The sequence below is a fragment of the Schistocerca piceifrons genome, chromosome X, assembly GCF_021461385.2.
Source record: "Schistocerca piceifrons isolate TAMUIC-IGC-003096 chromosome X, iqSchPice1.1, whole genome shotgun sequence".
NCBI lineage: Eukaryota > Metazoa > Arthropoda > Insecta > Orthoptera > Acrididae > Schistocerca > Schistocerca piceifrons.
This window is the reverse complement of record NC_060149.1, coordinates 863,922,899-863,938,466: the sequence shown is the minus strand read 5'-3', so window position 1 is coordinate 863,938,466 and position 15,568 is coordinate 863,922,899. Positions and strand designations below refer to the sequence as shown.

Genomic DNA, 15,568 nt, shown 5'->3' with positions numbered 1-15,568 from the left:
TGAATATTATTTTTAATGATACACTCCTGAAAATTGAAATAAGAACACCGTGAATTCATTGTCCCAGGAAGGGGAAACTTTATTGACACATTCCTGGGGTCAGATACATCACATGATCACACTGACAGAACCACAGGCACATAGACACAGGCAACAGAGCATGCACAATGTCGGCACTAGTACAGTGTATATCCACCTTTCGCAGCAATGCAGGCTGCTATTCTCCCATGGAGACGATCGTAGAGATGCTGGATGTAGTCCTGTGGAACGGCTTGCCATGCCATTTCCACCTGGCGCCTCAGTTGGACCAGCGTTCGTGCTGGACGTGCAGACCGCGTGAGACGACGCTTCATCCAGTCCCAAACATGCTCAATGGGGGACAGATCCGGAGATCTTGCTGGCCAGGGTAGTTGACTTACACCTTCTACAGCACGTTGGGTGGCACGGCATACATGCGGACGTGCATTGTCCTGTTGGAACAGCAAGTTCCCTTGCCGGTCTAGGAATGGTAGAACGATGGGTTCGATGACGGTTTGGATGTACCGTGAACTATTCAGTGTCCCCTCGACGATCACCAGTGGTGTACGGCCAGTGTAGGAGATCGCTCCCCACACCATGATGCCGGGTGTTGGCCCTGTGTGCCTCGGTCGTATGCAGTCCTGATTGTGGCGCTCACCTGCACGGCGCCAAACACGCATACGACCATCATTGGCACCAAGGCAGAAGCTACTCTCATCGCTGAAGACCACACGTCTCCATTCGTCCCTCCATTCACGCCTGTCGCGACACCACTGGAGGCGGGCTGCACGATGTTGGGGCGTGAGCGGAAGACGGCCTAACGGTGTGCGGGACCGTAGCCCAGCTTCATGGAGACGGTTGCGAATGGTCCTCGCCGATACCCCAGGAGCAACAGTGTTCCTAATTTGCTGGGAAGTGGCGGTGCGGTCCCCTACGGCACTGCGTAGGATCCTACGGTCTTGGCGTGCATCCGTGCGTCGCTGCGGTCCGGTCCCAGGTCGACGGGCACGTGCACCTTCCGCCGACCACTGGCGACAACATCGATGTACTGTGGAGACCTCACGCCCCACGTGTTGAGCAATTCGGCGGTACGTCCACCCGGCCTCCCGCATGCCCACTATACGCCCTCGCTCAAAGTCCGTCAACTGCACATACGGTTCACGTCCACGCTGTCGCGGCATGCTACCGGTGTTAAAGACTGCGATGGAGCTCCGTATGCCACGGCAAACTGGCTGACACTGACGGCGGCTGTGCACAAATGCTGCGCAGCTAGCGCCATTCGACGGCCAACACCGCGGTTCCTGGTGTGTCCGCTGTGCCGTGCGTGTGATCATTGCTTGTACAGCCCTCTCGCAGTGTCCGGAGCAAGTATGGTGGGTCTGACACACCGGTGTCAATGTGTTCTTTTTTCCATTTCCAGGAGTGTATTTGACGCTCCACTGCCTTGTGAAATACCGAAATATTGCAGCCCCAGTGTTCTACCGGTCTCCAAATAGCCACTCCAGTACTAACATTAAACTGCTATAAATAGGTAATTAAGCTATTGTAGTAGTGAGTACACATTTTTAACTAATCATTTCGCTAATGGAAGAGTCAAAATTAGTTTCCTTCTACTTTCTTGTTACAAACTGATTCATAATTGGAAACTATCACAGCAGCACACAGCGCAAAGACAACAAACAGCAGCACTGTTACATTCAACTACAAGTAGGAACTGAACTGATTAACAAAACAACAAATGATGTCAATTAAGGACAATAATGTTCAGCAGCTGGTCTTGGCTAAGGTACAGATGGGCGGTAGCTGATAGTGTTATAGATATCTCGATACTTGAAATCTGTGTACGGCCTTTTTGAGAAATGATAGTGATTATCCCTTTTTTGTCGTATGACTGAAACTCAAAATATTTTTCAGTTGCTTTGCACGGCAACTAAGTGGCGTGTAATTTCGTTTAGATGATAGGGGGGTGCGGAACCCCTGCATCCCTCCACCCTCTTTGGTACGTCGTTGCGTGAAAAGCATTCATGTTTTCCAGCAGGTTAACGATCGTCCACATACCGCTGTTGTAACCCAACATGCTCTACACAGTGTCGACATGTTGCCTTGACCTGCTCGATAACCAATCGAGTACATAAGGGGCATCATCGGACGTCAACTCCAGCGTCACCCACAAACAGCATTAACCGTTCCTCAATTGTCCGACCAAGTGCAACAAGCATGGAACTCCATTCCACAAACTGACATCCGGCAGCTGTAAAACACAATGCATGCACGGTGACATGCTTGCATTCAACAATCTGGTGACTACATCGGTTATTAATGTACCAGGGTTTCACATTTAGAATGGTTTAACCCGCGCTTCTCCCCAATGGGGAGAAGAGGAATTTGTGGCACAACTTGACTAGAAGAAGGAACCGGTTGGTAGGACATGTTCTGAGGCATCAAGGGATCACCAGTTTAATACTGGAGGGAAGCGTGGAGGGAAAAAATCGTAGAGGAAGAGCAAGAGATGAATACACTAAGTAGATTCAGAAGGATGTGGGATGCAGTAGTTCCTTGGAGATGAAGAAGCTTGCACAGGCAAGAGTAGCATGGAGAGCTTCATTAAACCAGTCCCTGTAATGAAGACAACAACAACAACAACATCCCGCGCTTACATTAACCTGTGATCTTTTAATGTTAATCACTTAAATTTGTTACCTAGACTAACGTATTCCCGAAACTTCATTACTCTACATTTATTATTTTTTGGCGTTGCGATTTTTTCCGTTGATGTTTTAATGATGTGCCACTAAATGTCATAATGACTCAAAAATTGTTATAGTGAAAGACATGGAACGCCATAGAGGTGATGTAGCTAACAGCATAGTCAGCAATGTAAGTACGTGGGTTTCAGAGAACAGATTGCTGCAACAAAACACAATGCATACAGTTTCTGAAACGAAACCCTTGTGAAAGCGAAATTTTATTGTCTCAAGATAGTTAAACGGTCACTGAAGTCAACCATATTACATTAGGGCTGAGGGTGGAGGGAAGACTGTCTTGGCCGGCCGGGGTGGCCGACCGGTTCTAGGCGCTACAGTCTGGAACCACGCGACCGCTACGGTCGCAGGTTCGAATCCTGCCTCGGGGATGGATGTGTGCGATATCCTTAGGTTAGTTAAGTTTAATTAGTTCTAAGTTCTAGGCGACTGATGACCTCAGAAGTTAAGTCGCATAGTGCTCAGAGCCATTTTGAAGACTGTCTTGGGCGTACCATTTCAACATCATGTGCAGAAAGTGAATGTTCTTATCTTCACTGTAAGAATGATCACCGCTGTTTCTGGTACTGACAATCAGCTTACTGTCACGCCATTGCCTAGTATGGGGTAACTCTGTGCACAGCTAGAATACTTTTAGCCCAGAAATGAGCTGTCAGACTAACCAACGCATCGAGCTTCGCGTAGTCCATTGTTTATGCGTCTCGGAATTCCAACTCGGCTGCCGCTGAAAATACACACATCATAAAAAGCTTTGCATCACCTCGGTCCCGAGAGTTCCGGAACCTATACAGAAAATTGGAATAGAGATCAACACAAACATCATTTCCGCCCTTTTTATTGCTCATGAAAACCACACAATGCATGTTGTACCACAATACAGCGAGACCTTCAGAAGTGGTGGTTCAGACAGCTGTACACACCGGTACCTCTAATATTCAGTAGCACGTCCTCTTGCATTGATGCATGACTGTATTCGTCGTGGCATACTATCCACTAGTTCATCAAGGCACTGTTGGTCCAGATTGTTCCACTCCTCAACGGCGATTCGGCATAGATCCCTTAGAGTGTTTGGTGGGTCACGTCGTCCATAAACAGCCCTTTTCAATCTATTCCAGGCATTTTCGGTAGGGTTCATGTCTGGAGAACATGCTGACCACTCTAGTCGTGGTATTTCGTTATCATGAAGGAAGTCAATCACAAGATGTGCACGATGGGGACGCGAATTGTCGTCCATGAAGACGAATGCCTCGCCAGTATGCTGCCGATATGGTTGCACTATCGGTCTGAGGATGGAATTCCCGTATCTCACAGCCGTTACAGCGTCTTCCATTACTACCAGCGGCGTACGTCGGCCCCACATAATAACCACAACAAAACAGCAGGGAATCTCCACTTAGCTGCACTCGCTGGACAGCGTGTTCAAATGGTTCAAATGGCTCTGAGCATTATGGGACTTAACAGCTGTGGTCATCAGTCCCCTAGAACTTAGAACTACTTAAACCTAACTAACCTAAGGACATCACACACATCCATGCCCGAGGCAGGATTCGAACCTGCGACCGTAGCAGTCACACGGTTGCGGACTGCGCGCCTAGAACCGCGAGACCACCGCGGCCGGAGGACAGCGTGTCTAAGGCGTTCAGCGTGACCGGGTTGCCTCCAAATACGTCTCCGACGATTGTATGGTTGGAGGCATATGTGACACTCATCGGTGAAGAGAACGTGATGCCAATCCTGGGCGGCTAATTCGGCATGTTTTTGGGCCAATCTGTAACGTGCTGCATGGTGTCGTGGTTGCAAAGATGGACCTCGCCATGGACTTCGGGAGTGAAGTTGCGCATCATGCAGCCTATTGCGCACAGTTTGAGTTGTAACACGACTCATGTGGCTGCACGAAAAGCATTATTCCACATGGTGACGTTGCTGTCAGGGTTCCTCTGTGCCATGATCCGTAGGTAGCGGTCATCCACTGCAGTAGTAGCCCTTGGGTGGCCTGAGCGAGGTATATCATCGACAGTCCCTGTCTCTCTGTACCTTCTCCATGTCGGAACAACATCGCTTTGGTTTACTCTGAGACGCCTGGACACTTCCCTTGTTGAGAGCCCTTTCTGGCACGAAGCAACAATGCAGACGCAATAGAACCGCGGTATTGACCGTCTAGGCATAGTTGAACTACAGACAACACGAGCCGTGTACCTCCTTCCTGGTGGAATGACTGGAACTGATCGGCTGTCGGACCCCCTCCGTCTAATAGGCGCTGCTCATGCATGGTTGTTTGCATCTTTGGGCGGGCTTAGTGACATCTCTGAACAGTCAAAGGGACTGTGTCTGTAATACAATACCCACAGTCAACGTATATCTTCAGGAGTTCTGGGAATGGGGGAGATGCACAACTTTTTTTGATATGTGTACATTCAGTCACGAAATTTGCTGTTGACAGTAGTGGCTGACTCATAAGAAACTGCAAGTGTTCCAGTGAACAATAGACGGAAAAATGATGTACACTTTGATAACACTTCCTTAAGAAGTGTATAGAGTGGTGGGTACTTTTCAACAGGTTTTTCAAATGGTTCAAATGGCTCTGAGCACTATGGGACTTAACATCTGTGGTCATCAGTCCCCTAGAACTTAGAAATACTTAAACCTAACTAACCTAAGGACATCACACACATCCATGCCCGAGGTAGGATTCGAACCTGCGAGCGTAGCAGTCCCGCGGTTCCGGACTGAGCGCCTAGAACCGCTAGACCACCGCGGCCGGCTCAACAGGTTTTATTTCCATCAAAAGGAAATTGAGTGATAAACCACAACGCACTCTAATCCAAGTTGAAAGGCTTCCTTGTGATACATTCGTTATATTCTGCACAGTACTTCCTTGCAGTAGTCGAGAACTTTCCTCTGTAATGTGTTTTTTATTTGTAAACTCTCTCAAAATTATTATCTTCTTATACTAATTTTTTAATTTTTTGTTTATATATTTTCTAATCATCATTTTGTAATCTATGTAGTAACTCGAACCGTGACCAAGTAGCTTTGGCTCACGTGATCCCACAGACCCTAAGAAATAAATAACATAAAAATATGTTTTAAGTATTTTTTCTACTTTTGACAATACCACGTGTTTTATGAGTATAGGGCACGTTTTATAAAACCCTGTATTCTGGTAACTGCAGCTATTCCTCAACGGACCCGTTACTACTTTGTGATAATGGTGCAAAGAGTAGAAATGATTGGAGTTCAGAGACCCACTGACATCGAAATCATTACCCGGGGAAGGAATTGCCCTTCAGCGAGTTTGAAGAGCTCATCCACGCATTCGCCTGAACTAATTTAACAAAACCACAGAAAACTAAATTAGTCTGAGTGGACGGGAATTTGAACTCTGATACTCCGTGATATGAATCCAGTCCCTTAACCGCTACGCTCTCTAGCTAAATGAAATGATAATTTTGCCGTAATGTTAGGTATCCTGTAACTCTGTCTCCACCAACATTACTCGTAACTGTCAGTTACAGGCGACTGCTGGAATTGCTCCTTCTTGTGCAGTCCAAGCTTGTGTACTGTCTCCAGTGGTTTTCGTCGTTCCTTCTGTTTTGCTCGGAACGGTAGTTTTAGTTCATACTACTACACTTCTCGACAGTGACATTACGACTCTACGTAACAAAATCCTTCCAACTTTGCTGGTCATTACCTCTACTGCCTGTGTCTAAATCATAATTTACCACTTGATCTCACAATGTATTGACGCTAAGAATAATATAACAGTCAGTTTCGTGATTTTGGGAACTTTTAAAGTATTCTAGAATCCTTTTCAAACTATAAACAGAAAGAATACTTTTTCTGATCTCCGTGTTCTGTCCGAAAAGTGGTGAAATCTTGTAGCTTACTTAGAATTATTTTGCTTGCATTGCTTCGAGTCTCATTTATTTAGAATACACATCCAAATATTCTACAGTTACATCTCAAATAATTCACCTCCACCGTCGTATTTAATTCCAGATTTGTTTTGTACTGTACCGCCTCCAGTGGGTCAGAATTTAGTTTCAAGCGAGTAGAACCCTAGTGAAGTGAATTCCTCTCCAGAGCAAACCTGACTTAGCTGACAGGTAGACACGTCATACTCTGCACATCCGCTTTTCAGAATTTAGCAAACTAGGAATTTTCAGGTGCGCTGCACATCGCCCAAATGAAATAAACTGCTACGTCATGCAAGTCTCAACTACTTGAGGAGTGCGATGAACCGAGGCTGTTGAGCAGGTACGGAAATACTGTTCACTGTTCCGACCGGGTCTATGATCCGTTTTAATGACGCAATGGTAATGCACGGGAGAAGCAAAGTCACGAGTCCGGCGATTTTCCTTCAAATTCAGTTGGAATCAGTCAGCTCATACTGGTTACTGGTGATAGTCTTCAGCTGAGTTTACGGTGCTGGAATCTGAAGAATTATTTGCCAAAAAAATTGCAGCTTAAACCTGAAAGGTAACGTCACTGTCGTGCAGTCTTATGCTAGGTTAGATACTCATGTGCTCACTATATGCAATAGCCTAGCGGCATTTATTACCGATTTCTTTTAATTAAACACAACATCAGATTCTCGTGCGTCACCTAGAGTTATTGATTATCCACTTCCTATATTTTAATGATCACTGGTTGTGGAAACAGAAACTTTGAACGTGAGTGCGACAGTGTAAGGTCTCCTGTACAACCAACAGTCAAACAATTTAGCGGCCGCAAACCGTTCTAGCAGCCTTGGTACTGAAAAAAAATTTTGTTCGCGTTTGGCACATGAGTTTCACAACTTGTAGGGATATGAAATGGAATGATCACATAGGCGCAACTGTGAGTAATGCAGGTGGTAGTTTATTTGTAGGACCCTGGGAAAATGTAGTCAGTGTACAAAGCAGACTCACTGCATAATAGTAGTAGTAGTCATTTTCAGTACTGTCGAGTAAAACGTCTTTTCTTACTATTTCAGCATTTGATGTGCTGTGAGTTTCTTTTCATAACAGCTTTCATCCATGACGGAACTTACAGACTTGTATACACGATCAAAATATTCAGGTTTAAAAAATTATTTGTGAATCTGTTACCTCTGAAGTAATACAAAGATTAGGTCAGTGGGCTGTTATTCTAGGACTGCGTGGTTTAAAACTGTGTCCTGTTTCCGGTGTGCTCGTGTTTCCTTTCCCTTTTTGGTATCTGGGATTTATTTGCGAATACAATATTTTACGGTCTTGATGCTTCCAAGAAACTGTCGGCATAGTTTAGTTATATAACTCTGAAGAAAGGAAAGCTAGCAAAAATACGTAGAGTACATGTACCCTGAAACGATGCAAGTACAATCGCTTCCGCGAGCTGAATATTGGAAGTGTTTTTGCTGCCCGTGAACGACACAGTAGGGGGCTCGTTTGGCGATGTTAATCATTATCTGGAACAATCAATACGGCAGGCTTGCGCACTGACTGCTGTTAATAAAGACTGGCACACAGACTTGTTGCCGGCCGTCCACCTATCACTTCCGTAAATAAACGTTTTAACTTCCGTATTTCAATGATGTTCGCTTTTCACGGCCACAGCTTTCTCTCAGTGATTCCGTTTTATGGTTTTTCCTTTATCTGAGTAGGGAGACTTGTCAAGTGGCGACGAGCTTAAAATGTCCGCTCTAATACGAACAATTATTCGTATAGATACTCTTCTGACAGCATAAAATCTAACACTGTGAGCAGCGGCCTTATGTTGATAGTCTTAGTGGAAGATGCGTAAGTGTTTGGAACCTGACCGCTGCACAAGTTTCCTCAAAAAGATTTGACCTTTAGACGGTCAAGGATTTGATAACAGCGTGTTTATAAAGCCTGCAGCGGTTTACTGTGGCTCACTGTACAACGGTATCTATTCGGAGCACCAGGAATCTATGTGAGTAAAACAGCTTAAGGCTATGTTGTTGCAGTTGTTAGCGGCTAATTTTCGAAAGAACAGGAATTTTTACTATCGAGGATGGGAATGTTAATAAGCGGTGCTCTTGATTAATGTCGCCAAATACCAATACAAACACGACCGTTAATTGTAGTACAAAATTCTGATAGTGCTTACCTCAGGGTATTCTTAAACATTTATGGAAAGTCATTGTAAATGGAAAAATCCAAGAAGCTGGTTAATAGTGAAACTCAGATTTTTCAGTATCATACGAGACTTCTCGCATTTTAGGCCTGTATTACACTGTAAAATAAGTTTGTCAAAGGTCTTTTATAAAAGAATTTTTATAAAATATTTGACCGTGCACCGAGGTGCTTTTATCACATTTTGTGTAAAAGCTGGAACGTCGTCGTGCTTTCATAAAAGGTTGGTCAGACCTATATGGCAGTGTAGTTGGGTCTTACGCAAGTTCTTTCCGACTTCATATCGTCGAACATGCCCTACTTGTCAGCGAAACACGAAAGGTACGTCTACATCTATATAGATATTCCGCAAGCCACCGTACGGCTTAGGGTACCCGGTACCACTACCGCTCATTTCCTTTCCCGTTACACTCACAAACAGAGCGAGTGAAAAACGACTATCTATGTACCTCTGTATGAGCCCTTATTTCTCGAATCTTTTCTTCGTGGTCCTTACGCACAATGTATGTTGGCGGCTGTAGAATCGTTCGGTAGTCAGATTTAAACGTCGGTTCTCTAAATTTTCTCAATAGTGTTTCCCGAAAAGAACGTCGCCTTCCCACCAGGGATTCCCATTTGGGTTCCAAAAGCATCTCCGTAACACTTACGTGATTTTCGAACCTACCGGTAGCAAATCTAGCAATCCGTCTCTGAACTGCGTCGATGTCTTCCTTCAATCCGACACGGTACGAAATCAATACACTCGAGCAGTACCCAAGAATAGGTCGCACCAGCGTCCTATATGCGGCCTCCTTTACAAGTGAACCACTCTTTCCTAAAATTTTCCCAATAAACCGAAATCGACCATTCGGCTTCCTTATCACAGCTCTTACATACTCGTTCCATTTCATATCGCTTTGCAGCGTTACTTCCAGATATTTAAAGAACTTGACTGTGATAAAATGGTTCAAATGGCTCTGAGCACTATGGGACTTAACTGCTGAGGTCATCAGTCCCCTAGAGCTTAGAACTACTTAAACCTAACTAACCTAAGGACATCACACACATCCATGCCCGAGGCAGGATCCGAACCTGCGACCGTAGCGGTCGCGCGGTTCCGGACTGTAGCGCCTAGAACCGCTCGGCCACTCCGGCCGGCTGATGTGTCAAGCAGGACACAAATAATACTGTAACCGAACGTAACACGTTTGTTCTTCCTCCTCATCCACATTAACTTACATTTTTCCACGTTTAGAGCTAGCTGTCTTTCATCACACCAACTAGAAATTTCGTCTAAGTCGTCTTGTGTCTTCCTACAGTCACTCAGCTTCGACACTCTACCGTAAAGCACAGCGTCATCAGCAAACAACGGCAGACTGCTACCCACCCTGTCAGCCAAATCATTTGTGTTTATAGAGAACAACAGGTATGTGACATCAGGGCCGGTACTAGGTACAGTCATCTGTTGTAATTACTCAGCTTTTAGAGAGTTACCTGCCTCCAGTAAACAAATGAACCGACATTTTCTCATCCTGACTTCCTTCACGATGTTGCGAACTCGTACCTCACATCCTCACGATTTTTTGGCTCACACAGTGCCAGCGACGACGTGGATGGTGGGCAATGGAACTTTCTTATACAGTGAACAGTAAATCATAAATCACTTTTCTGAAATTCCCTAAATAGGTGGTGTTCACAAACTTAGTATTGCACTGTTGCAGACCATCTTCAGGTAAGGACGCTTAGTATTTGCTTTGCTGTAAGGAGAGTAGTGGGTGTACAAAAATGGTTCAAATGGCTCTGAGCACTATGCGACTTAACTTCTGACGTCATCAGTCCCCTAGTACTTAGAACTACTTAAACCTAACTAACCTAAGGACATCACACACATCCATGCCCGAGGCAGGATTCGAACCTGCGACCGTAGCGGTCACGCGGTTCTAGACTGAAGCGCCTAGAACCGCACGGCCACTCCGGCTGGCAGTGGGTGTACATGTGGAAGTTATTCGACTGCGATCTACCCGAAGGAAACATCCCAACATTCGCTTTATGCGACTTCAGGATACCACCGAAAACCCAGATCTTCATGGCCGGACAACGAGTTGAACCCCACTGCTACGAATACGAGTTCAGTGCCTTAACCACTGAACAACCTCGGTCGTTGATGTTGTACCAGTGCCATTTTCCATCTTTTCTCTTCGATTCAAAGATTATGCATACGAATAACGATTGTAAGGATCACCAGCAAAAGCCCGAATTTTTCTAGTTTCAACAAAATGGTCATTACGTTGGATGTATATGACAGAAAGTAGATTGTTTACTGACTTGGTACTGCAATGTTTGCAGACTAATAAGGATATCTGTGTCGATTTTAAACAGGTGAGAAGAACTCACCAGAAATTTAATAATAAAACGTAAGCGCTATCACGATTAATTTTAGCATCAGCCCGTACGACGCGAGGGTGGCCGAGCTGTAACGCTAGATAACAATGAACGGTACAGTACGGCACAGTCGTAGTGCTTATCGAACTCAGAGATTTCAGAAAATATTCTAAAAAATAACGCAGATCATGTAAATCATGTAAAATAAGCCGATACACTACGAGCCTCAGATGCACACTCCTATCTGCACTTCTTTCTAAAAGACCATTCCAGCATTCGCCTTAAGAGGTCTAGGGATACTACACGAACCTGGCACTCGACGGCCGGATGTGAACCCTGTTCCTGTCGGATGAGAGTCCACTGCCGTAATCGTCTAGCTGGAAGATAACATCGTCTTGTTAGGTGAACTGTGAAAAGCTACTCGTTGCTCAAATTACGTCAAACACTTCCGGAAACAGGTCAGTTTCAGTTATATATGGAAATTTCACTTCTTGTGATTTGAGGCAATGATTATTTTTCTGCTTAGTAGATTGTATGTTGCGAAGAACATTCCTGAGAAGTTAAAGTGGCTCTGAGCACTATGGGACTTAACAGCTGAGGTCATCAGTCCCCTAGAACTTAGAACTACTTAAATCTAACTAACCTAAGGACATCACACACATCCATGCCCGAGGCAGGATTCGAACCTGCGACCGTAGCAGTCGCGCGGTTCCAGACTGAAGCGCCTAGAACCGCTCGGCCACACCGGCCGGCGAGAAGTTAAGGTGTTGAGCAGAAATCCGGATTACAGTTTGTTTGCATCACACAATTTTACTCGTCATAAAAGTTGAAATAGTACGAAGTCACAGTCGAGAAATATAATTCCAGTCACAAAGCATAAAATCATTCAGTAGTTGTCTGCGGAAACATGAGTGCATACAGAGTCAGAAACTTACGTTACGTTCACGTAAGGGCGCTGATGACCTCGCTGTTGAGCGCCCATAAACCCCAACACACACACACTCGTTCACGTAATAACGGATGAAGTGCATACTGGTGAATTGAAGACAAACTGCCTCTCAAGAATAGATAAAGTAGTTTTGGAAAATAGCTTCAGTTCTATCGCAACAGCACCAAATATTCCACCCTGCAACTGAAATGATTTTCATGCGTGCTCCAGGCCAACCGAGGGGACGTCCGAAATTTAGTGATTTATACGTAGTTGGACATTTAATAAATTATTTTGGAATCTTCAGCAAAAAATCGAAACTTCTGAGATGTAGAAAAAGGATGACGAATGATCTGCAGGAACTATGAGCAAAAGCATCTCCAGCGGATACTCCGAAACTTAAAGAAACAATCAATTAACGCTTTCTGTCTTTGATTCTACTTAAGGACTGTGTGACTGAGTGCTGTAAATTGTTTGTATTTCTACATATACTTATTATATGATAGTTATAAGCTTCTTAGTTGATGGAAATATTTCACTCGTACTTTGCAAATGTCTTTTTCGTGTGTGTGGGAATGAAGTATTACTCCATTTGGGCTGCATAAGGTCGTCTGTTTTTGTTGTATGTACGTCGCCAATTTCGACGTAAAGCCATTTTGAAGTAGTGAAGATAGAAACAGTCGCATGACATCGCTGGCTGGGAGACCCCGAGGTGTAGGTTCAGTAGCCTAATCCGAAAGGATTTCCTTTTACCGGGCAAAATAGCCACTTTACACATGGTGATTGAAAGTTGTACTGTAATGGGTGTGTATGCAGTGGCGTGTCATGTTTGTGTTGTACATGATGAGAGAATGAGCGCGGAGTGGGGGAAGACGGGGGTGGGGGGTGAATCCTGGAGTCGGGGCATAGCCTGATCCTCTGGAATACCACCAATGGGACCACTGGGTGTTACGTCTTCATCCGACGGACGGATCGCCATCACATCGAGACACGCTGCGGAAAGGTCTGGAATTTAATACAGAACATTGGCGCGAAGTCTGGCGATCAGGAACCCTACGCCAACACATCGCCTCCTCTTGCCTGCCAAATACTGGTTTTTCAAATTTCACTCCCCGCTACGATTAGAACTGGCTATTTGGGCTACTTGCCACCGGACGGACGTGCGCTTTGCGGCCACATCTACGGAAGTGGGTTTTCCAGCAGTAAATATGATGAAAGCAAACATTGTATCACCTATGTGTTGCTTGAGGCTTTCCCGACGGACATGTTGTATATATGGTTCTCGGGCGAGACGTCGGATGTCATAGTGAAAACTATGACATCCGACGTCTTGCCCGAGAACCATATATACAATTGTATCAGCTAGCTTTCCATCCCATTTCAGTGTATTTCACATACAATGATCCAACTTGCTTGTTAGTATGAGAACTGGGTAATGGATGCCGGCTCCAGCGTTGAGCGTAACATCCAAATAAAACACAGTGTGCTGGTTCCACCATTCGTTATATGGTTTTCATATTCACGCGTAACCTGAAACTCTGTACTTGTAACAAAATGGTAAAAAAATGTAAATGTCCTTTGACACTGTTGGCTGAAACATCACAAGGGGATGAGTTCAGGCATATGTCGGAAAGGGTATGCTTCCTCCGTGCACACTGGCTCCTTTCCTTTCGGATATGTGAAAGTTGTTTGGTATGGGTATTTGTGGAGTGCAGATGAGAATAATGGTGTAATGTTATGTTTGTGTCGAATGATAATGATGACGATGATGGTGATACTGAGGGAAGGGAGAGGGTGGAACTCGGTGCCTGCTCCTCTCGAACAGCACCACCAACGGGGCCACCTTGTTCAACGTCCTCACCTGACGGACGTATCACTTCGTGAGACACTGTGTACAGGTTTGGAATGTAATACAGGACACTGGAGCAAAGACTGGTGGCCGGCCGGGGTGGCCGAGCGGTTCTAGGCGCTACAGTCTGGAACCGCGCGACCGCTACGGTCGCAGGTTCGAATGCTGCCTCGGGCATGGGTGTGCGTGTTGTGCTTAGGTTAGTTAGGTTTAAGTAGTTCTAAGTTCTATGAGACTGATGACCTTAGAAGTTAAATCCCATAGTGCTCAGACCCATTTGAACCATTTTGAAAGACTGCTGATCAGGAACTTTACGCCGTCACCTCTCCTCCACTTGCTGACCAAGTACTGGCGGTGAAATTTTCATTCACCAACGGGATTCGAACCAGCTTACCTCCGAGTCGAACGCCAACGCACAGGCGTCCGTTAGTCATCTCGGCTGTGGAGGCGGATAACACACTGTTATGGGATGGAAAGCATTCTGAAATGACCTTTGCTTACCTCATACGTACTACTTGAAGAGCCGCTACCCGTTATCGGTTCGCATATTAACGTGTGATGTGAAACATTTTGGCCTGCCGTTGTGGCCGAGCGGTTCTAGGCGCTTCAATCCGGAACCGCGCTGCTGCTACGGTCGCAGATTCGAATCCTGCCTCGGGCATGGATGTGTGTGATGTCCTTAGGTTAGTTAGGTTTAAGTAGTTCTAAGTTCGAGGGGACTGATGACCTCAGATGGTAAGTCCCACAGTGCTCAGAGCGATTTGAACCATTTTTTGAAACATTTTGTTTGAAATACACTGACGTGGAATGATCTTTGCTTGAGCCATAGTTACTGCTCGTAAATGGCTAAAAGAAGACAATATTGTTTAGCTGATGTGTAACATTGGTTATATCCTTCCCACAGCGCGTGGAGGCTGTGGAGCCCCAAATCGACAAATTATATAATTTTCACTTATTTTTCAAGCAAACATGGTCGGCCATCTTGTACTCGTATGTCGCTCATTCTGTAAATACAATTGTGTCATAAATCTGTTATTGTGCCGAGGACAGATACGCAGGGATCACTACACGCAGGCTTACATGCAGCTCGCTGTACTATGTAGTTGTTTTTATTTTGCAGGTCCCTCTCGATCACACAAACTTTTACACTTCACTATTACCTGTTTCAGTTACTGCTATTTCCAGATCTGTTACAGACAAAAAAGTGGTGTAACCAACTAAGTTCAATTTCCTGCAGATGAATCTATAAAGGGCCTGGTGCTGCATATGAAAAATATAAAGTATTCACATGATTAACAATCTTACATACCAGTCATACACACCATAAGATATTCAGATGTAGGTATCAACGTCCAATTATACATCCCGGTACATAGTAAGTGCTAATAATGACATGGACGCGTCTGGTGTTTATACAAATAACTGAGGTCAGCAGAGGGCACTTGTTGTGTACATAGTTCCGCGTAGTCAGCGCGTATACAACTTTCCCACTAGAGCGCGCCCCGCTAAGCACAACAGCGCAGGCGCAGCGCTC

At 45.1% G+C, this 15,568-nt stretch overlaps 1 protein-coding gene across 1 annotated transcript in view; it reads left to right on the top strand.

Moving 5' to 3' along the window:
- Positions 1-8,655: 8,655 nt before the first annotated feature.
- Positions 8,656-15,568, top strand: part of LOC124721813 (argininosuccinate synthase) — a 161,849-nt gene continuing 154,936 nt past the window's right edge. Inside the window, exon 1 of the mRNA XM_047246933.1 lies at positions 8,656-8,693. The gene's annotated coding sequence lies outside the window, so the exon portion shown is untranslated. The remainder of the gene's footprint in view (positions 8,694-15,568) is intronic.